The following is a 23,017-nucleotide window of genomic DNA, read 5'->3' on the forward strand; positions in this document are numbered from 1 at the left end:
GCTGAAATCCTCTTTTGGATTGAAATCAATGTCTGGGTACACTGTATCAGTTTGTTGCATTTCCTCATTTGCAAGAAACATATTCCCATGTTCATTTGCAAAATGATTGTGACTAGAATGTCCACCATGCTGATTTCCTTTGCCTCGTAAATTCCCTCGATCACTGCTGCTAGATTGACCGCCTTCATCGTACTACTTCTTGCGGCAGTCTCTTTCATAGTGTCCAAACTTGTGTCAGTAGTTGCATTGGATGTTTGACACGTTGGTGGATGCATTCCCTCGTCCTTGGAATCTTCCTCGATTGGAATGATTTCCTCTTTGTTGATTCTAATGTTGTTGAGGATGATGCTGATGTTGACTTTGCTGCTGATGACTCTATTGCTGATGATTACCACTTTTTTGGAATGAACCTTTGCATGCTTGAATGGCTTGTGTCCTGAGTTCTTCACCAAGTAGGACTGACTGAAGTTCTTCCAAGGTCGGGATTTGCTGTTGGATGGCAATACTATGGACTAGATTCTCGTATCCCTCTCCTAGTTTATTCAAAATGACTTGAACCATTTCTGTTGGATTCATAGTCTCTTCTGCTCCTGCGAGTTGGTTGTTGTAGTCTTTAGTCCGGAGTACATAAGCATGACTGGTTTCTCTGTTGTTGCAGAAACTCTGGTTAATTTGGTTTCTCAGTGTGAGAATCCTAGATGTGTTCTTGGACTCATAGAGAGATGCAAACATATCCCATGCTTCTTTCGATGTCTTGATGGTGTTGAGCTATCCTAGCATGACATCTTGCACATTCTGCTTGATCAAGTGATATGCATACTTATCTTTCTTATCCCATTCTGCCTGAGCTTGGGCAATGGGAGGATCTGCTACAGGTGTAGAAACTGTTTGTGTAGCTGTAGATCCCGCTACTGGTGCTGTGAAACAGGTGGAGTAAAGCTACTGTTGGCTGAATCGTCCAATGGTCTAGGTGTAGATCCATCGACATACTCCCATTTATCCTAAAGTACAAGAATGGTCTCCATTCGATACTTTCATGTGCCGTAATTGGAGTTGTCTAGCTTAACAGATGCCTCTAGATTGAGGTTGCTAGTCGTAGACATGGTGTAAGAAATGCACTCAAAGTGTCATGAGAATCACTGTATGAATGAACTGCAAAACACTGATTGTGGCAAGTGAAATCTAAAATTGTCGGTGAAGATAGAATTGTAGTAGATAAAATCCGATCTGTGTTACAAGGCTTGTGGCAAATGATACCGAGAATAGCCAAGAGGCTTTACAAGGCTGAAATAAAGTGCACAATGCCGTGAAATAGCCAAATAGGCTTTACAATCATGGCATGTGTGTGTGAAATCAAATCATGTACTATTTGCCCACTGAACAATCGGCAATGCCTCTGAACACAATGAAATCCACTTAGTGAACTGATGAACGTCACGTTTGAGGTAATGTGATGATGTGAAACCGTATGTGAGCATATGGACTGACACCGAGTAGGTACTAGTCGGGAATTTCGGGCATGGCTTAGATTGGCAACTTGGGGAGATTCAAAGCGTCCCCTCTATGGTGATCTAGTCTACTCTGATCAAGATCTATACCAATCGTTGATCGATGAAGGAACAACAAATAATTTCTTTTCTTTTGTTCTTTTTAAGTGCTGGGTTAGATGTGTCGATGTAGAGGCTGATGTGCATGTAGGAAGTGGATTTGTCGACGGCGGCGAAGCTCAAAAGTGAGTGATACTTGTGCCAAAATATATGCGTGATGTGATGAGCACATAGAGCACAAAAAATTGATCGATTTTCCTTTTTGGAGCGCCCTCAAATTCTTCCTGGATCAAGAGATACAACTTGATCTAGGTGAAGGGGCAAAAGGAGTGCAAATGTATGTGGTAGTCAGGGTGGTCACATGCAGTGACTGTGCCTAGGAAGAACTGTGCCTGTGGAGCCCTTGTGCTGAGGTGGCACCTGTGTGCACATGCAAGGTGCATAGTGTGACTGCAAAGTGTGACTGCAAACTGATAACTATGCCTGCAGAGGGTCAGAGTGCTAACTGGACAGATGACTAGCTTGATGAGGTGGCAGCTGATTGGGCTGGTGATGTGGCACTCTAGTTGAGTCAAGGTAACTAAACCATGGTCCACTGACCCGTGGTAAACTTGATTGTGGTTAACTTCACCAACCCTTCAACCTGTGGTTAACGTAACTAACCCTCAACCTAGGGCTCTCCTTCACCAGGGTTAACTCTTGTCTGCCACGTGTCATGCAACCTGACCGCAAGGCTGACCCAAACTGTGGTTTATAGCCTGACTAACTCGGGTTTTGGTAACTGGCCCTATCCCCAATTTCTGCCACATGTTGGGAGGAGGGTGATTGAAATCTTTTGAAGATTCTGTTGATTCCATCTGTGCGTGGCTGGAGATCTTGCATCGTCGCATGCGTGTTGGGCCGGACATTGCTGCTTGGATAAGCGTTACAGTCGGCTGAAGGATCTGGGAGCCTAAAGTGCTCTGGAGCTTAGGCTTTGCAGGCTGCGGAGGGCGTTGGAGAGAGGCACTGGCTGAGCGCTCATTTGGCGTTGGCTAGAGTGGCTCTTGGTCGTTCGTTGAAGGAGTCCCGTGTTGCTGTAGAGCCTTGGCGCTGTGTTGAGGTAGAGCTCGCTTCGATGGAGCCTTGGAGACGTGTAGAAGGGTCGTATAGGTCGACGGAGCGTGGGCTGATGCTAGTAGATAGTCTGAGGCACTGATTTCAATGCTTGATGGCAGCTCGTTGGAGCTTGTTGGAGAGGAGGCTTGCGTGCAGGAGCCCGTGAAGATGCAGGGGCCTCAGGCTCGCTGGCTGCTGCTAGAACTGGTCGGTCGGTGAAGAGGCTTGTGGTAGATGGGATGGTGCAAAGGCGTGGCGCATATGGGTTGGAGCCGTGAAGCGCAATTGGAGCTTGACCTTGTTGACTATGGCGGCCGTGGAGAGCTTTGAAGACTGTTATGGATAGGTAGAAGTTCGTTGAAGCAGGCGTGGCCTATGAGTCGCTAGTCGATTGAGCTGCAGGAGAGGTAGTTGCTTGAGCCTTAGCTTGGAGGCATAGAGGCTCGAGTTGACCATGAATCCAACAAAGCCAGTCAATGCAATGTTTTGCTTTGCAGTCAAATAAGAGCACGAAAGATCAAGCAATAAGCTCCTAAAGAACCCAAGACCATAAATCAAAATAGTATCTTTCTTTCTCTCACGAAATCTTTGAGACACACTAGATCTTTTTCACATCAATGATGAAAATTTCTCTCACGGAAGAGAAGGAATGAACTCACAAGATCTCACTCAAGAACTCTCTGACAATGGGAATCACTGGATCTGACAATGGGAATCACTCGAGAAAAAAATATCTCTTTCACACTTAATGAAATCTCTCAAATGACAATGAACGAAATCTTCTTCCAATGGACAAAATTTTCTCTCAATGAACGGAAATTTTCTATCACTCATCGGAAGTGGAGGAACTCTCAATCTCTCAATCTATCACACTCTCTCATACTCTCACGAATGGATCGTAGTGCCTCAGTGGAAGGCAAGAATGCTCTGATACCATGATAAAATATGAAGAGGGGAGAGGAGAAGAGTGGAGATGAGGAGAGAGGGCATAGCTAGAGAGCACACCACAAATGACTAACTGTACAGTAGATTTAGTTGAAAATGTAGAATATATTTAAACCCATTCAGGGTTAGGGTTAGGGTATCTAACCCTTTCCTTTATAGCACTCTATTGGGTTAGTGCTATGCACATATGTTCACATGATGGTGCTATGCACACATGATCACATGATGTTAAGCATGAACTCTCAACAGAAAGCACCTAAGGGAGGTATTGAGAACATGTTGTAAGACCACACTTGACCACCTTAAGTAGCAAGTATGCACTAAGGGGAGGTGATGGAATTGTAAACTCACATTTAACCACCTTGAAATTGCCAATGCATAGATAAGGTATGGTGTAGAATGTATTAAAGTAGCCACTCAAGGATGTGAACTACATGATGAGAGGATGTGGACTATATGATGAGAGGTGTAGAATGTATTAAAGTAGCCACCCAAGGATGTGGACTACATGATGAGAGGCTATGGAGCAAGGACATCCACTAGGAGAGATGTGGATCAGAGGGTCCTGCAAGTGTTGGCTATTCTAAAGGCTCTTTAAAGGAGAGATGTGGATCTGTATTCTAAAGGCTCGGGAGCATCTTAGAACCTCCCTCCTCTCTTCCCAAACCTCATGCCATGTTGGTAGATAGAGCCTCAAGGAGGTTTGGGAGAGGGACCACAGCAGACACACGACCCAAGACAGAAGAGCTGCCACAGTCTCACAGCAAATGTGGGCATGGATGGCACTGGGTAGCGAGATCAACGGTGGGTAGAATAGACTGTGAAATCTATGGCACATGGCATGAAATCCAGGATGTGGGCGGACGTTAGCTGCTGCATCAAACTACACAAAGGGACAGGATCGCCAAGTAGAGAGGGGGACAGATGAGGTGACACAAGCCTTCAAATTCTCGACTATGCCGTGTGGCACTAGGAGGAGGACTCGAGGGCAAAGACCAAACTTATGCACTTCAGAGGGACTGCACATGGCACTTTGTGGAGGGCTGATGGGCAGAGACCAGACCCGTGCGTAGGCAAGGTGATGCAGCAATGCAACGATGACACATGGCACATTGAGAGTGCAAGTCAAGGCCCAAAGGGCAGGCTGTGTGCTAATTCATTGTGAATCTAAATATTTCTAATTTGTGTTACCTCTTCAAGTCTAAAATAGATCTACTAAATCATAAGTCACCAACAAAGACTGTAATTGATGATGAGAAAAAGACATGCAAATGAGATGATGAGGAGGAAAAGGCATGGAATATCATACGGATATCTAAATCCTAGTTTGAAAATTGTAATAGTCCTATATTCGAGTCTTGGTCTAGAACTCTGAATTTCCCAGAGGGGTTTTTTTTCCAAAGATCAGTTATACCATTGTAGTGAGCCTAAGCATTGTTGAATATCAAAATATAGTTGGGTTTACCCAGTTGGGGGGAGGGGCCTCATTCTCCCCAATCGGGTGCCGATGTCCTTGTCTATATCGCTTTTATTTTCGTGTTGTTATGTGGTGTGAATGCATTTAAATTTGTGATGGTTTTATGTGGAATTTATTAAAGTTCTAAAATTTTAAGTTTATTAAGTTATTTGATTGGTAATCACACTTTCGTGTAAGCATGATGACATCTCGAATACATGGGGGAATAATTTTTAGTCAGTTAACTACGAACAACAAACCTTTCCTGCCTCAGTGATGCACCCAGAGTACTTCGGAGGAGAGTTTGTCTTCCAAGCTGGACAGACCCATATTTGCATGCAAAATTGAAAAGGGAGTCTATTCCACTTGTGTTAGCTTCAGCTATTTCTAATCTAATGAAAAAGCATCTTCACATACGTAGCTTTTGCACAAGAAAAATAGCTAGTTGAAGAAAGCTCTAATCTCTCTAAGTTGGATATAGAGAGGACATATTTTCTTTTTGAGTGGAAGGATTTCTTTTTTGACTCTCTACCATAGGAACTACCTTTAGAAGGATTTGAGGATCATACCATAGATATCATCCCAGGAAGCATCCTGCCAAACAAGCCTCCCTATAGAGTTAGTGTAGCCCAGCAGGAGGAGATAATGAACCAAGTAAAGGATCTCTTGGAAAAGGGGTTGATTCAGCCTAGCTCTTCTACCTATTGTTCACCCATATTGCTTGTGCAAAAGAAAGATGGATCCTAGAGAATGTGCATAGAATGCAGAGCCCCCAACAAGATAACAATCAAGAATAGATTCCCGATACCCAAGATTGATGATATCGTGGATATGTTAAAGGGGTCTGCTATGTTCAGCCGTATATAGACTTGAAGAGTGGCTATTACCAGATCAGGATACAACTTGAAGATGTGCATAAGATTGCTTTTAGAAGAACATTTGGCTCCTTGTGATGCCATTTGGGTTTACAAATCCCATCAATGTGTTAGTGAATGGAGCTTGAATATAATAAGATGGTGAAACCCCTCTCCAATGTCCTACTAGCCTTTTTGGGACCTGGAGAGGGCATGGATGGCTAGGAGGCAGGGGAGTGGGACACCCCCTATACTTGATGCTCCTTGGGTTGCCACTTGGTGGCAACTACAGGAATTTCTAACAATGATCACTCCCAGTGCTGATACAACAAAAAATGCACTACAGATGTGAATCAAGTGACATGGGAAGCCAAGCCTAAAGATGGAAAATCATTAAGGATCAAGTAGAATAAGGGCAAGAGTAAGAATAAGAAAGGTAAAAATTAAGGCTCATCACAAACACATTGTTATTGTGGTGAACACCATGTCAAATCTGAGTGTAAATTGTGGTATGAGCATAATAAGTTGCTGAAAAATAATCAAGAAAGAAGTGAAGTTGAACCATCATGCCAAGTCATTTTGGTAGAGATTCTCAAAATAGTAGAAGTCCATACAGTCTTCATGTCTCAAGGCCCAATACTTAGATCAAATAGGGACTCACCACCACCAACAAAGCATTAGGGGAGAATTGGGGTCTCAAGAGGGCCTCATAAAGAATGGATTAGGGAATGCTTAGTGGGCTAATGCAAGGGGCTTGGAGGGTCCCAAGGAGGCCTAACCAACCCAACCCAGGTGATTTAAGCCCACAATTGAGCCCATATCCCCCCCCATTAGTTAGGGGAGGGGGCCACTTTTTGAAATTTGAATCTCCCTCCCTCCCTACCCCCCTCTCCCCCTCCCTCCTCCTCCTCCCTCCTCCCTCCTCCTCCTCCTCCTCCTCCTCCTCCTCCTCCTCCTCCCTCTCCCCTCCTCCTCCTTCTGGCTCCTCCTCCTCCTAGCTTCCTCTCCCCTCCTTCTCTAGCCACCCTACTCCCTCTCCCCTCCTCCCCCCTCTTGTAGTAGCTCTCCCTTCCTCCTCCCTCTTGCAGTAGCAGCTCCTTCCCTCCCTCCTGTAGCAGCAACAGCTCCTTCCCTCCCTTCTGCACCAATTGCCCTACTCTCCTCCTCCTCTTCCTCTTCCCTAACCTGCTTCTCCTCCTCCCTCTTCCTTGCTAGTCCCTCCCTCTCACTAGTCCCTCTTTGTCATCCTCTCCTTTGTCTGCTCTCCCCTACATTTCATGATGCATCATTGACACCTCTCCTTGAGTACTCATCGCACCATTCGAGGACATATCCAACAAGTACTATTAACTAGAAAAGAATTAGAGGCATGATGTTAGACGCGAGGCATGGTGACGCTCGAGGGCCATAGAAGAAAAGGAAACGTGAGGGAAGAAGCATTAACATAGGTGGGGAAAAAGGATTAAGAGGGGTGGGAATGAAGAGAGGGACTATGCCACAAGGGGGAAGGGAGAGGGGGAAGAGGAGCATGTACATGATGGAAGGTGGAATGTAGAGATGGAGACATCAAGGAAAGAGAGTCATGCTTTATTTAAAAGGAAGGATTGGGGGGGGGAAATCAAAGTACTAGCTAGGTGGCTTTACAAGAATGAGCGTGTTACATCAAGGAATAGCCCCCTCCTTTTATAGCTAAGAAAGAGGGTCTCCCAATAAATGCATGCTCCCACATGCATGGTGTGTGTGGAAAAGTCTCCCATGTGGGCTGGGTGGGTACGCACTCTCAATTGTGTGCAACAACCCTTTGCCTCATTTTTCCACATAAATCAAACCCCATATCCCAAGTTTGAGATACTCCCTTGGTCTCTTCCCAATTTTATAATACGTTCAAACATCTAGGAGGACAACAAGAGGGTTGGCACAAGGAGTCTTGCCACCTCATCCTACTTTCCCCATTATTTAACTTGCATACTTTGACTATCTACACCTCCCCCACATGGGCCTATCCTACATGGAGGGAATAATCCAATATAATATCCATCTCCACCTATTTTATATTAAGGTGTCGGGTTTCATCTAGCTTCTCAAGTTGTACCAACCTGGCCTCTACATGTTCATCTTCTGTCATCCTTTGTTCTCGTGCCAATATCAAGGCCAGAATCTCGATTTCTAGTGGTAAAACTGCCTCAGTACCATACACCAAGTCAAAAGGAGTGTGACCTGTAGATGCTTTATGGCCCGACAAAATCTATTCGCCACTTCTGAAACGGATGGATGGACATCACTGGGTGATGTTGCCCAGTACGCAAATCCTTCCTACCAAAGAATTGGCATGGTTCACAAGTTTTGCAATACATAGTGACATCCTTGAACAAGGTGGGCCAATAGTACCTAGCATGTAAAATCTTCTTAGCTGTATAGTCACTGGCATAGCTACAGGCTTAGCTTCAATACCTGCTAAGGGTTTAATCTGCTTCTTTTGAATAAGCACATCCCTTATTTTTTCTTTCCACAAAGAAAGGTTTGTCCCATCAAACTTTTTAATGCTGAAAAACTCCTTTTCAGACATGGAAGAGGATGCCATGATGCAAATGAAGCAAAATCCCAACTGCTAGTGCCTGCAAGAGAGAATCACACCAAATACCAGGTGCACCCAAATATGTATGCCACAATAGAGTGAAATATCACCAAAACTCAAAGCTCAAAGTATCAAAAGATACAGCTGACTCATGTGCATATACTATGCATCCATATGAGCAAATCTAGCCCAAAAGAAAATGCCAATTGGAATGGCAATCCAAGTGCCGAATGGCTCAAGCATTAATACCATTTACGGGCATATGTATTACCAATATCTCATCCAAGAGAGCATAACACTATCAATGCATCACCTGCAATGTGTCAAAGCTATCCCTCAACATAAAATAGCATCCATGTGCAAAGCGTCCATAAAAAATAGCATCCCACAAGGCAATTTGGGCCTATCAGTGCATCCAATAAGGATCGCAATGCATCCAAATGGCCTATAAATCATCCACTGCAACCCAATGCACACCACGAATGAGCGCACACGGCTCAAACTACAACCAGACCATGGCAATGACCGCTACTAAAAATAGAACCTGAGATGCCTCAAAACATAGCTGCCATTGCATAATCGGACTCAGCAAGAAAGTCTGCAAATATCTCTCTTCTGCTGAAACACCAAATCCGTGAACTCGTCGAGAAGTGACATAAATACCCACCCTCCTTGCGTGGCGTGCATCCAAGGAGTGAACTTGAAAAAGTTACAAAATCTGTGATCTAGTATGAGATATGAATAGAGCACATGAAATGAAGTACTTTTGCTTTTTACAACAAGAGGAAACTCCCTACGGTTAGAGAGTTACAGTTCATGAGATTGTGTTGAGTTCTACTTTGGTATTCCAAGCAATTGTCTCAAGTGCCCATGCTTCCTTGCATTCCACATCCAAAAGCATGTCCTAACCTTGCAACTCCTCCTCCCCTCTCCTCCAACCTTGCAACCCATCCTCTCCCTCTCCTCCTCCCTCTCCTCCTCCCTTCTCCTCCCTCCTCCTCCCTCTTCCTCCTCCTCCTCCCTCCTCCTCCCTCCTCCTCATCCCTCCTCCTCCTCCTCCCTCCTCTCTCTTCTTTTGCCCATGCTCTTACACCTTCTTCCTCTCCCACTCCTATGCTCCCCCTAAACCCTTAGTTCCTCAACCTTTCAGTTCTCCACCATGTACTCTACCCTGAACCTTGGAACCTCCTTCTAAACCTGGAACCTCTTCTAAACTCTGGAACCTCCTTCTAAACTCTGAAACCTCTCTCTAAACCTTGGAATCTCTTTCTAAACCTTGGACCTCCTCCTGAACCTGGGAGCCTCCTTCTAAACCCTAAACTTCCCTCTAACCCTTAAACTCCTCCTAAACCCCTCAACCCCCAATGAAGGCGAAAGCCTTCATTACCTCAACCACGACGATGTACGATCCTTCTACACATGCATGCACTATGTTTGCTTACCACACTGAAGCCTATGTCTCTCACCGGAATACAGCTCGAGGTCCTAAGCTACATCTATACTACAAACAACAACCTCGATATATCTGTAGATGACAAAAAGCCTTGGAACCCTGCATATTGAGAATACCCTTCTCTTCCTACGGAAGCCATGGGAAAGAGCTAATGTTTGGCACCATTGCCGAAGAGACTAGCGTCTCAAGAAACGAGTAAACATACACAGGTATGTGTAAAAGACAAACTACTATGAATTTTCATGTACATACCAGTCAAGGGCAAGGAGAGTAAAATTTTTTCCAACTCTAGCCAAACATATCAACCCCAAGCATCAACCTTGGGTTACTACTTTAAGAAATTTTCTTTATTTTTGAAAAAGAAGCCACTTGATAAACAAATCAGTCTAGGTAGTGGATACGAATGCTTAGTGCTTGCAATTTCGATCATTTCACCTTTTTTGCAGAGAAGAGCAAACCAAGGTAACCATGAAAAGTTATGACTCAGGAAGAGTTTAGGTTTAATCCTAAACCTACACCCATTTGGTGGTGGAGGATGGAGTGAGGGGGGGCAGGGGGGGGGGGAATGGAGGGGATGGTGGTGGAGGGGGGAATGGTGGAGGGGGAGGGGGAAAAAGAAAAAAGAAAAAAACTTGACAGACGGAAAACTTTGACAGAAATCCAAAGGGAGGAAAAGAGGGTTACCTGAACGCTCTCCAAGTCTTTCTCGATGTAACGAGATTGTTGAGGACAGACGGATGGTGGGTAGATGGCCAAGTTATTGTTGTGAGATGGGCTCGAAGTAACTCACCATGTGAGGATGGGAGGAGGGTGGTGGTCGATGGAGAGAAAGGAGTGTCTTGCGTAGGGCTCAGAATGGGGAAGAGGATGGAGGCAAGATGTGAAAGCTAAAGAATAAGGGGGTGGGCCCCAAAGAGTCTGGGCTTCATTCCATTATGGGGTATTTATACAAGTTGGAGAGCTTCTCTCTCTGCATGTAGGAATTGTAAGACATTGTCTCTCTGCATGTGGAACTTGCATATAGAAGTTGCATGTAGAAGTTGCAAGTTGCATGTAGGAGTTGCATGTAGAACTCGCATGTAGGAATCACATGTAGAAGTTGCATGTAGGAGTTGCATGTAGGAGTTGCATGTAGAACATGCATGTAGAACTCGCATGTAGAAGTTGCATGTAGAACATGCATGTAGAAGTTGCATGTAGAACTCACATGTAGGAGTTGCATGTAGGAGTTGCATGTAGAACTCGCATGTAGGAGTTGCATGTAGGAATCGTATGTAGAACTTGCATGTAGAACATGCAAGTTGGATTTCTAAGAGGGATTATTTCTAGCCTTATGCAGGTACAAACGGAGCTTTGCCGCTACTCTACACACACATTCTATACTTCCTAAGTCCATGTTAGCACAGAGACAACATGGGTGAAATTTTATGAGCTAGCAGCTATCGACAAAATTTTGTGAGCTGTTGCTATCGACGAAACTATGGTTCATGCAAAAAGGTATGCAGGGAATTGTTTGGTGTTGAGAAAGGACCGTCGTCTAGTGAATAGAAGGAGAATGATAAAGCCTTAGGCATGATGGGTAGAGCTTTGAGAGAAGACTATTTCCACCACTTGGACGTGACAAAGGATGTTGCAATGAATTGGATGATCTTAGAACCACTGTTGGTGTCAAAATGAGTCATTCAAAGGCCATTTTGAAGCAACAACTTTACGATTTACACATGGATGATAATGAAGAATTAGCGACCTTCCTGAATTGCATGCAGGCATTACTAAAACAACTTTTCGAGTGTGGGTCTAAAATTGAAGACGAAGATTAGAAGGCGATACTTCTGAAGAGTTTGCCTTCAAGGTACGGTGAGTTTGATCGAATTCTAAGGCTTGATGATGAGGCTAACTTCATAGATTGTGTGTTGGATTACTTTTAAGTGAGGAGAAACGAGAGGAACATCTCTTTATTTACTAATGATAACACCTATCTTACAAAAGATAAATAAAAAGGAAATATGTGCTCATGTTATTATTGTGGCAAGCCAGGACACATCGAAAGATTTTGTGTGAAAAAACAAAAGGATGAGACAGAAAAGAAAGAGAAGAGTTAGGCTTGCATGGTTCAAGGATCTTCATCATCGAAAGAGGTGGTAGGATTTGTCTCTACTAAGTAACCTGCTTTCTAGAAGTCAGATGATGTTCATCAAAACGTTTTTGTTTGGCACATTTTGGTTATGGTGTGTTTTGAGCTACGATGCTCGGATTTAGGCTTTAATGTTTGTCAAATTGTTTGGTCAAGTCTAGACTACGATGTCTGATTGACGGGACTATGATGTCCGTTCTTTTTTTCAACACCTCCCTATTTAGATCACAAAATACTTCAAGAATTACACAAGTGGCAGTGTGCCAATAGCAATGCCAAGACCACTAAGAGAATTTGAAGTTCACTACAACTCATTGTAGGAAAACTATATAAGATGGGCAAGGACCAAATATTAAGAAGATGTGGAATGCCTTATGAGATCATGCCAATCCTGAGTGAAGTCCATGAAGGCATTGCAAGAGGACACTTCCAAGGGGAAGCCATAGCAAGAAAAGTTCTCCTCGTAGGCTACTAATGGCCAACACTATGGGCAAATGCCTATGAATATGTAAAAGGCTGTGATGTATGCCAACGGACTACTAAACCACAACACAAAGACTTCAATCCCTTAACAACAGTTGTTGCACAAAAACCATTTGAAAAATGGGGCATTGACTATGTGGGTCCCATAGATCCCAGCAGCAAAAGGAACACATGCACGCTACATCATTGTGGCCACTGATTACTTTACAAAATGGGCTGAAGTTAAAGCAGTCAGAAAGGTAGATGCCAGAAGCACAGTAAGATTCTTATACGAAAATGTCATTGAAATTGTGTCGGATAGAGGCACACATTTTGTCAATGAGGTAATCTAAGAACTCTTGTCTGGCTTCATGGTAATCCAAAGAAAAAGCACACCCTACTACCCCCAAGGGAATGGATAGGCCAAATCCACCAACAAAATAATATGCATTATTCTCACTAAGGTAGTAGAACCACATCATTCTGATTGGGCAGAGAAACTAAATGTTAACTTATGGGCATACAGAACCACATTCAAGGTCATTACAAGGAACACACCTTTTCAATTGGTGTACGGCCTTGAAGTTGTGGTCCCACTAGAATTTGTAATACCAAGTCTATGGATAGCATTACAGAAACGCATGGGAGACCATGAATCCTTGAAAGAAAGGCTCTATCAGTTGGAGAAGCATACAGAGACAAGACTAGTCACCTACCATGCCATGACAACAAAAAAACGTAGAAGAAAGGCATGAGGTGTTAGGAAGGTGATCTTCTAGGATGATGTTGCATGGCACTATGCTATTTCTCTATGGTGCTGGCCTGTGTGAAGAGCCATGCAAATGGCTCTAGGGCTATGTGAAAAGGTTGCTAGTGATCTAAATGTGGCAGTTCAGAGGCTTCTGGAGTTGGATGACGTCACATCATGTGCATGGTGGTGTAGTGCATGATTTTATACAGGATGAGGACGATCAATTCGCTTCTCTTTGTTGTGAAGGCTTCATGACTTGTAGAGTAGCTAGCTGATGTAGTTCTTAGGGTCCATAGATTGGTCTATGCTTTGTAGAGTAGCTAGCTAATGTAGTTCTTAGGGTCCATAGATTGAGTCGAGTCATCTTTTGTATCTACCAACAAACCCTGTAGGGTTGAGGCTTGTCCTTTTAATAAAGAGGTCAATTGTCTTTATTCTACTATGTTCTACAATTACGAAATCTTAATCAATTCAATTGAGCTTAATTGCCATTAGCAGCGGCACTCTCTCCCTTCACCTCTCTCTCTCCCTACCTCTCTCTCACTCTCTCATGTGCACGTGCACGTGTGTTGCCACGTCTCTCCCTTCACCTCTCTCTCTCCCTACCACTCTCTCTCTGTCTCTCTGTCACATTGCCACAGCAATGGCAGTGGCACTCTCTCCCTTCACCTCTCTCTCTTTATGCCGCATCTCTCCCTTTACCTCTCTCTCTCTCTCTCTCCACCTCTCTCTCTCTTTTCTTTCTCTCTCTATAATAAAATTTCAAATAATAAAATTTAAAGAAAATACCTAGAAGAAATTTGATATAATTGAAACGTATGCGTGTGCTTGCTTTTGCTCTAGCTCCTCCTTTTGCTTCTCCTCTTGCTCTTCCTTGTTAAAATGGGAGAAACAATGAGAGGAGGAGAGTATATATAAGAAAAGCTAGGGTTTTAAGTGCTTCTCTCTCATTGGTCCCTACATTTCATTGTCTCCTCTCCCATTGGCCCCTCCATTGTGAAGAGAGTGGAACAGAAGGAAGGAGTCCCACTTGCAGCTTTTTCACACACAATGGGAGAATATACACAAAGGTGGAGGCTAAAAATAGTTTTCCTCTTCTTAGTTGTGAAAGCCAAAAGAACTCTATATGTGGGTCTCAAACCAAACTCAGCTAACTAAGGTGGCATACTAACTAAGCCACTAACTAGGGTACATAAAGATAGATGTCATCCAGCTATTATTCATGGGCAGTGTACCAACCGCATCTGTAGCTAACAAGTCGGTGACATAAATGCACAACAGTCACCCTAGCATATCACGAGTGGAGCTCGATATCTCAACACTCCCCCTTGAGTGGGATGTGCACAGTTTTCGAGCAAAAACCTACGAGCAGAAAAGTCCAAGCAATAATTTTTGATACCAACCATGCTTGTATATTTCTCAAAGGAATATACAATTGTTTCTTAATTTCTCATTTATGGAACCATATACTTACTTATTTTTCATTATAACCCTCATTTTAGAGAACATCATCTATATATGAACAAATAGTGAACACTTTAGAAACTCCTATAAATACCTTCCTACCATACTCTCTTTTGAGGATTATGGTAATTAAATCAATTTAAAAGAGTTTCCCTAATCTTTAGCAATCCCATATTTGAAGCTCTCATATAACAATGTATACCAAATTCCTTGGATGAGTAGGAAAAAGATATTGGAAACCTCATACTTGAAGACATTATAATTGATCATAAATTAATCTCTAATACATTATCAAATATGGGAAGCCAAGGGAGGGATTTTTAAAATATTGCCAATTCTCCAAACCTAAGTACTTTTAAGGACATGTGGTCTCTATTGAACTCCTTCTTACCATAATATGAACTAGGGAGAAGTTGTAACTCTCATATACATCTTGAAATTTTTAATTTTTCTCTCTTATAACTATAAAAAGTGTAATTTTAAGCCTACCATTGCATAGATCATGAGATTCTGAACATTTTTCCCTTTTACAGCTCCTCAGTATGAGCTAAGGAGCAAAAGTTATGACCCCTTCTGTGTAGGCTCTCCAAGGGTATTCCGCCGGCAGAATAGGGTGGGGCAAGCTCTTCAAACCATATTCCCTAGCAAAATACACTTAGAGGGTCTATTGAAAAGGTATTATATATTTTTCTTAGGTCATCCTGAGGAACTGTAAAGATGATATTTGCTCAGAACTTTATGATCCAACCAATGGTGAAAGGAAAAGAAAGGATTTTTGAAAGTCGTAAATAAGTCACCATTTAGACATTATATATGTATATTATATAAAGGTCTATTTATATCTATATCTATTTATCAATATTTCATATTTACTTACATATTCCTTGAAATAATTTGGATTTTTTTCTCCCCAAAAATGACTTGAGCCTATATATTTGGACACTCCCACCTTTTGTCCACTCGGCGCTCGGGGGTTTTTGCTCCGAAAATGGAAACCCCCCTTGAGCTCAATCCCAATTCCTGCACACCAAGCAGGTCTTTGAACTTGGGCAGCTTCTCTGCATCCAATGCCTTCATGAATATGTCAGCTACCTAATCCTCTCTGCTAACATAAACTAGATCAATAAAACCTACTAGAACCTTCTCCCGCACATAGTGATAATGCACCTCAATGTGCTTTGTTCTAGCATGATAGGCTGGGTTATTTGCCAAGTGTATACTGCTCATGTTGTCACAATAAATGACAACTGGCCCATCTATAGACTGATGCATATCATAAAGTAGCTTATGCAACCAAGCTACCTCACATGCAACCATTGCTACACCCCTGTACTTAGCCTCTATGCTCGACAAGGCAACTGTAGGCTGTTTCTTGCTACTCCAAGTGACTACAACACTCCCAAAAGAGAACATATATCCACTTGTAGATCGTCTATTAGAAGTACTACCAGCCCAATCAGCATCAGTGTATCCATGCAACTGTATCTGAATCCTAGTCTCATAAAATAGTCCATACTGTAATGTGGACTTCACATACCTCAATATGCATCTAGCCGCATCCAAATGCAGTTTCCTTGGAGCCTGCATAAACTGACTTACCAACCCAACAACATAGCTCAAATCTGACCTGGTAATAGTCATATAATTCAAACTTCCTACTATGCGTCTGTACATAGTAGGGTCTTCCAGAAGCTTACTTGCATCTCTGCTCAACTTCACATTCTCCTCCAAAGGAACTAAAATAGGCTTACAACCTGTCATCCCATATTTGGACAGCATGTCCAATCCATACTACCTCTGCAAGAGCCATATCCCACTTGTGGATCTAATCACCTCAATGCCCAAGAAGTAACGCAGCTCTCCCAAATCCTTCATCCCAAACTTCTGCTTCAATAGCATTTTCACGTGAAGGATATCTTCATCACTATCACCTATGATGATCAAATCATCATTATAAATAACAAGCAACATAATGCCTTTCTCTGTTTTTCTCACATAAAGTAAGAAATCTGCCTTGGAAATCTAAAAGCCAATAATGACAAGATACTGTCCTATCTTGTCAAACCATGGTTTGGGTGCTTACTTCAAGCCATACAAGGATTTCTTCAACCTGCAAACAAACTCAGGATGAATAGCATGAACATAACCTGGTGGTTGCTCCATATAGACCTCTGCTTGCAAATCACCATGCAAGAAAGCATTCTTTACATCCATCTGATGTAAAGACCATCCCTTTGATGTAGCCATAGCAATGACTGTTCTTACGGTTGCCATCCTTGCAACCGGATTGAATGTTTCTTCATAATCAATGCCACATATCTGTGCATACCCTTTGACAACTAATCTTGCCTTTAATCTATTCATAGAACCATCTGCATTGTGCTTCACCTTATAAACCCACTTGTAGTAGCTAATTGCATTCTTGTCTTTAGGCAAAGGCACCAATTCCCATGTAGCATTTGCTTCCAAGGCATCCATTTCTTCATCCATGGCTTTCTCCCATTTTTCTTTTCCCATGGCTTGCTCAAAAGAAGTGGGTTTTGGTTCATGTATCACTTTGACCATATAGGCATAGTGAATGGCTGTAAATCCATCATATTTCAGCCTATCCACAGGATACCTAGCTCTGGTAGACCTGCGCAAAATAGGCTCACTAACAGGTGCTCTCAAAATATCCCTTGTCTTCCTTACTCCAGGTGTAACAATAGAAGGAATACCCAACTCATCATCAAGGCTCTATTCTAAGCCACTGGATTCACCATCCACATAAGAGTGGCAGTCACATCAACCATGGGCTAATCTACTTTCTCTTTTTCTTTTCTTGAAACTTGCATACCACTATCTGCATTACTTTGAGGAGATCCTCCTGATCTCAATCAACCTGTCCATGGCGAAGTATGTGAACCACTGCTAGAGGACACTACAGGTCCACTAATATTTTGTGATTGCCGCTGTGAATTATGTGCAACATTACCATTTTGCACATCTACATCATCAATCACATTTACTAGTATATACCAGCTACTCATCTCATAAAAAACAACATCTCTACTCACTGTAAACTTACGAGTAGAAGGGTTATAGCATCTACACCATTTTTGCTGCAGAGAATAACCAATAAAGATGCACTTCTCAACTTTTGGATCCAACTTGGATCTCAACTCATCTGGCACATGAACATAGGCAATGCAACCAAAAACTTTCAAATGAGAAATATCTAGTTTCCTACCAGTATACCTCTCCTCTAGCATCATGCCATGTATTGCTACAGTGGGAGTCCTGTTCATTATGTAGACTATTGTAGCAACTGCTTCAGCCCAATAATAATCTGGCAGGTCTTTTTCGTTGAGCATGGCACGAGATACCTCTCCAATATGCCTGTTTTTCCTTTCTACAAGTCCATTTTGATGTGGGGTATGACTGCATGAATATTGCTGCTTTCCATGTGACCAACAGAAACCAAATTATTGGGACATCAAATACATCAGACATGTATTTCTTTTTTCCATCCTGCATAGACAAAGGAATTTTACCAATCTGCACAATCGGATGTGCAGTATTATCACCAATCTCCACAAATTCTAGTCTTTCCATTTTCCTTGCATCCTGCATCCATTTTGCATGACCTGTCATGTGGTTTGATGCACCTGAGTCAACATACCACACATCATTGCTTTCTTCTGCACTTGTCATAGAATTGGTCATGTGCTGCACCATAAACAGATGCTCATTTTTGTCATCACCATGTCTACTAGAGGATGCATAATTGCCATGTTGCAATTTTCTAATCATGATGTCATTATGCTTTTTATAGCAATCTTTAACCATATGACCCATTTTACCATAGTAGTAGCATTCAACATTGTTGTTTGCATTTTGGCCTCTCTGCCATCCACCATGACCTCTTTGGCTCCCCCTACCTCTAAAGTTACCACGTCCTCCTCCGTAGGAGTGGTTTTCTTGAATTTGATGCATATTTTGATTTTTGTCATAGCCTCCAAATCGGCCTGCTCTACCTCTGCCTCTACCTCTTCCAGCATTTGAGTAGAAGACAGCTTCTTTTGAAGTTCCTCCTAAAGAAGATGCACCACCATTTCTCTGCTCTTCAGAAATTAGAAGAGCAATCAACTCCTCAAAATCAAGAAAATTCTCACAGATGGCAATGGATGTCCAGAATTGTGCATAATCCTTTCCTAGACCATTCAAGGTCACAGTGGTCGCACAGCAAAAATAGGGCACTTTCCTAAGTGTCTCCGGAAAACTTCCACCACCAAAACGGGCCCTGTAGCATATAATGCTTTCTCGCCACACCGCAAAGGGCATCCCAATCTGAGACAGTGCACTCTTGCACTTCTCGGCTATGCTACCTGTAGAGATTTGCTCCCAAACTCGAAAAAAAAGGAAAGCAACACTGATCCTCTTGCTTATGGAATTGCAGACAGGCGAGGATAATTTTTTTTTTTTTTTGGGCAAAAAAGAGACTTCTATTAAGTATTAAAGAAATGCTTCGTCTGCGAGATCTTCTCTTCATGGTTCCTTGTTATGACAAGGTCGTCCACATAAAGGACCACGATCATACTCTTGCCTCCTTCTCTGAAGATATACAAATTTGCATCAGATAGGCTCCTCCTAAACCCATTTTGCAGAAAGTAGGCATCAATTCACTGGTACCACGCTCGTGGGCTTACATTATTGGAGCACATGGACATGACACCCACCTCTTTGTATGACTCACTCTTCCTATTTTCTCAAAACCCCATAATATCCCATATACGAATAACTCTCACCCCAAACCAAGGTAGTTATCATTCATACACATGGTATTTACAATGATCCATTCCACTCATCCTCTCAATCCCATACGCCACAATCTTAGAGTTATCTAAGAATAAACATCAATCCATTTCAATGACATTTCAAGCTGTAATGTGGATCTTGAAAATCTAAGCCTACAAGTTAGACGGTCCCAAGTCTGCAATGTCGACCTTCAAGAACTGAGCCTGCAAATTAGATGGTTCTTAGAGCTATCCAATTGGAATAGATATTGGTTTAGTTAAAGGATGGTACTACAATGTGGATCTTTCAAATGAGATGGTCTTGAGTCTGCTCACCCAACATGCGCGAACAACCATACTAAGCCTACTTTTTGCACTACTATGAGGAAAACAAAACAAAAAATAGTACATGTAAGAACACAATCTAAACAAAACAGTTTCAATCACTAGGCTAGTATGGGACACTCACATATAATCAAGCTAATAAATAAACTAATCAAGCTAATAATTAAACTAATCAAGCTAGTAGTTTAAAAAACATTTTAAGTTTAAGACAGTCACATATAATGAGCAAATAATCAAGCTAATAATTAAACTAATCAAGGTAATAGTTAAACTAATCAAGCTACTAGTAAAAGTATAAGATATCTACAATGCCATTGCCAACACCGTGGTCTGTAAGGCTTGCACATCAAGAAACAAACCAATGTGCTAGAGAAAAGATTGGAGGATACCATGGTGTAAGTGGCATAATGACTTGGAAGAGTAAAAAGAAATCTAGCATCCAAACATTTGAGATGAATGCTTTCAATAATGTTTACGTGGATGTAGAGAATTTGCAGAGAGCCATGGTCAAATTCTATGGGATGAGAGAAGAAGATAAGAGAAATTCCCTCTTCGCATTCAACTTTATTTCTTCTCATTTCTATATCCTTACTGTATTTCTCTTTTATTGTACAGATGGCAAGCTAGTATTTGTTATAATAATGGATGAAGCTCAGTTGGTAAAAGAGCACAAGCTAGAGAGGGTGAGCATTTGTATTATGAATGACACCTTGCATTTTGCTCAAGGGGATAAGGAAGTTGAGTAGGGTTTCTCAGTCCAATCTGAGAAGGACATATGGTGGCTTGCAGCCTTTGAGACCCCAAAGGAGTGCCATGAGACATTGAAGTGGGCTTTGGATAGAACTGGCATCCTGTCAATTATTCGAATACAAGAGGTAGGGCAAACATTAATAGTAGATGGGCATGGAACATTTCAAGTTGTATGGCATCTAACTGGTGATTTGAAGACCCTCAAGTGCTTGTATGGTTGTGATACAGGTGCAAATGAAAAATGGACATGCTTGTATTGCACCCACTCTCAAAAGATGCAAAAGGGAAGTCTACAGTGGGAAAATGGCATCCTTTCTTGCAACCAAAGTGCAGCCCCTGATCGTCACAAAAAGGATCCTAAGTGGGACCTGAGGCCACAACAAGTATCTACACAATGCATTGCAGAAGCTGAAGAACTACTCTCACTAATAGGACTTCACGGAGGCAATGTGAAGCTTAAGCAGGACAAGAAACAATTAAGAAAGACACAAAATCTTCCTGCTAAAGTGTCCATGGGTGGAGGAAAGGCAAGGAGGTTTTTGTCCAACCACAATGCTGATAAAGAAAAACATACATTGGCTCAAAGCACCCTAGGTTGGGAGTACTAGAAAGCTTTGTGTGAGTGCACTACAAATCAAGCTTCACATCTGCGAATTGCTACTTTGAGAGAAAAACTGTGGACAAAGCTTGATACATTTATAAAGTTGCTTAGACAAGGTCATATAAAAGAGCTTTATTATGAGAGATTCAGGATAGCATTGGGAGAATTCACATCATTGATGGTAGAAGCATGGGGGAGTCACATATTACACATTACATGGTAATCCTCCTTAGGTTGAAATTTTGTGCTTTAAACTTGAGTCAGTTTATGTTTCTAATACGATGTTTTTCTTTATAGCATATTCTTTATGCACATGCACCATGGTTTGTGGAGAAATGGGTCCCTCTATCCATTTGGAATACTCAAGCAATGGAGAAATCGCACTACAGAGCAAAGGCAGCATACTTTAAGAATACAAGGCACGGGGGTGGTATTGCATGAAGCAATGCACTACACGAAATGTTCGACTGGTTTTATAGATGTATAGAGGCCAGGACTCTCAAGCGCGATAAGGTAGAGGTCTCAAGTCTCGCAAAAGCGGTTCAACATGTCAAGAAGACAAGGAGATGTGCTACTTGGAGGTCCTCAACAGGGAGCCAAGGGGTTGCGCTTTGGTTGCAATGTAGAGTTAGAAAGGGGAGGCATTAGGTCCTAAGAGAACTCCAAATGTAAAATGTTTGACAAATAAAGTTAACACCCACCCTCAACCTCAACATGGCATTGCCCCACAAAAAGGAGCACTCCCATTGGTACACCTCAAATACCTCACTAATCCCTTAAAATTAGGAAACACTAATTGAGGACGCTTTGGAGACCCCAATTCTCCCCTAATGCCACTTATCAGTCCTAATGAAAACTATTACTTAAATGAATGATAGTACTTAAATCAATCATAGGGTATAAAGTTTAGGGTTTGGGGGTTTGGGTTTAGGGTTTAGCGTTTGGGGGTTAGGGTTTAGGGTTTAGGAGTTATGGTTTCGGGGTTAGGGTTTAGGAGTTAGGGTTTGGATGTTAGGGTTTATGGGGTTTAAAGGTCACTGTGCCTTTACCCTGGTTATGTACAATACTCAAACACATATATAAATGAATGAAAAAGAAGATTAGGGTAATCTGCACCCACCAAAAACTTGTGTGGCTCTCTGTTTCTCTCTCTCCCTCTTCTGTTTTGCTTCTGTTGAGAGCACTCTCAACTGGTATCAGAGCCCAGGTGAATTAGCTGACCGTGCGTGAATGCCTGGAAGCTCAACAGCTCTGTGGGAGGAAGGAGAAGCTCTATGGGAAGCTTTGTGGGTGACTTTACTTGCATCCGAGTGTGCAGAGACCTTGAAGGAACCTTTGGAAATGTCACTTCAGTTTTGCGAAGTAGTTTTGAGAGCTGGTTAAGTGTTTTCAAAGAAAAAGTCGTTTTTTAAGCTTTTCCCTATTCCGTTCGAGGACAAAGACTCTGTATTGACTTGTAGAGGCAACCATCGCTGCTTTTGTGTCCATTTCACTTCAGGAGCTTGGAAACACCTTCATTCTTGAATTTGGGACCATTTCGTTGGAATTCTGACTCATTGTGTTAGTTTTAACATTTTTTAGCCTAGGTGTTGGAACTCAAGTTTGGAGCAACCATTTGCAGATCTATCAGTTTCGGTGGACTCAGGAGGTCCTAAAACTTCTATGTTGCTCATCATTTGCACTCTAGTGGAGTTTACAAACAGTTCAGTTTCCCAAAACTTTTTTCAGTCCGTGTGTTGGACCCAGCGATTGGGACCACGGTTTCCAAACTCGTCTATCCCATTGCATTTCGAATGCCTAAAAACCC

Source organism: Dipteris shenzhenensis, chromosome 7 (genome assembly GCF_047967505.1).
Source record: "Dipteris shenzhenensis isolate YYH24624 ecotype China chromosome 7, Dip_SZ_1.0, whole genome shotgun sequence".
NCBI classification, from domain to species: Eukaryota; Viridiplantae; Streptophyta; class Polypodiopsida; order Gleicheniales; family Dipteridaceae; genus Dipteris; species Dipteris shenzhenensis.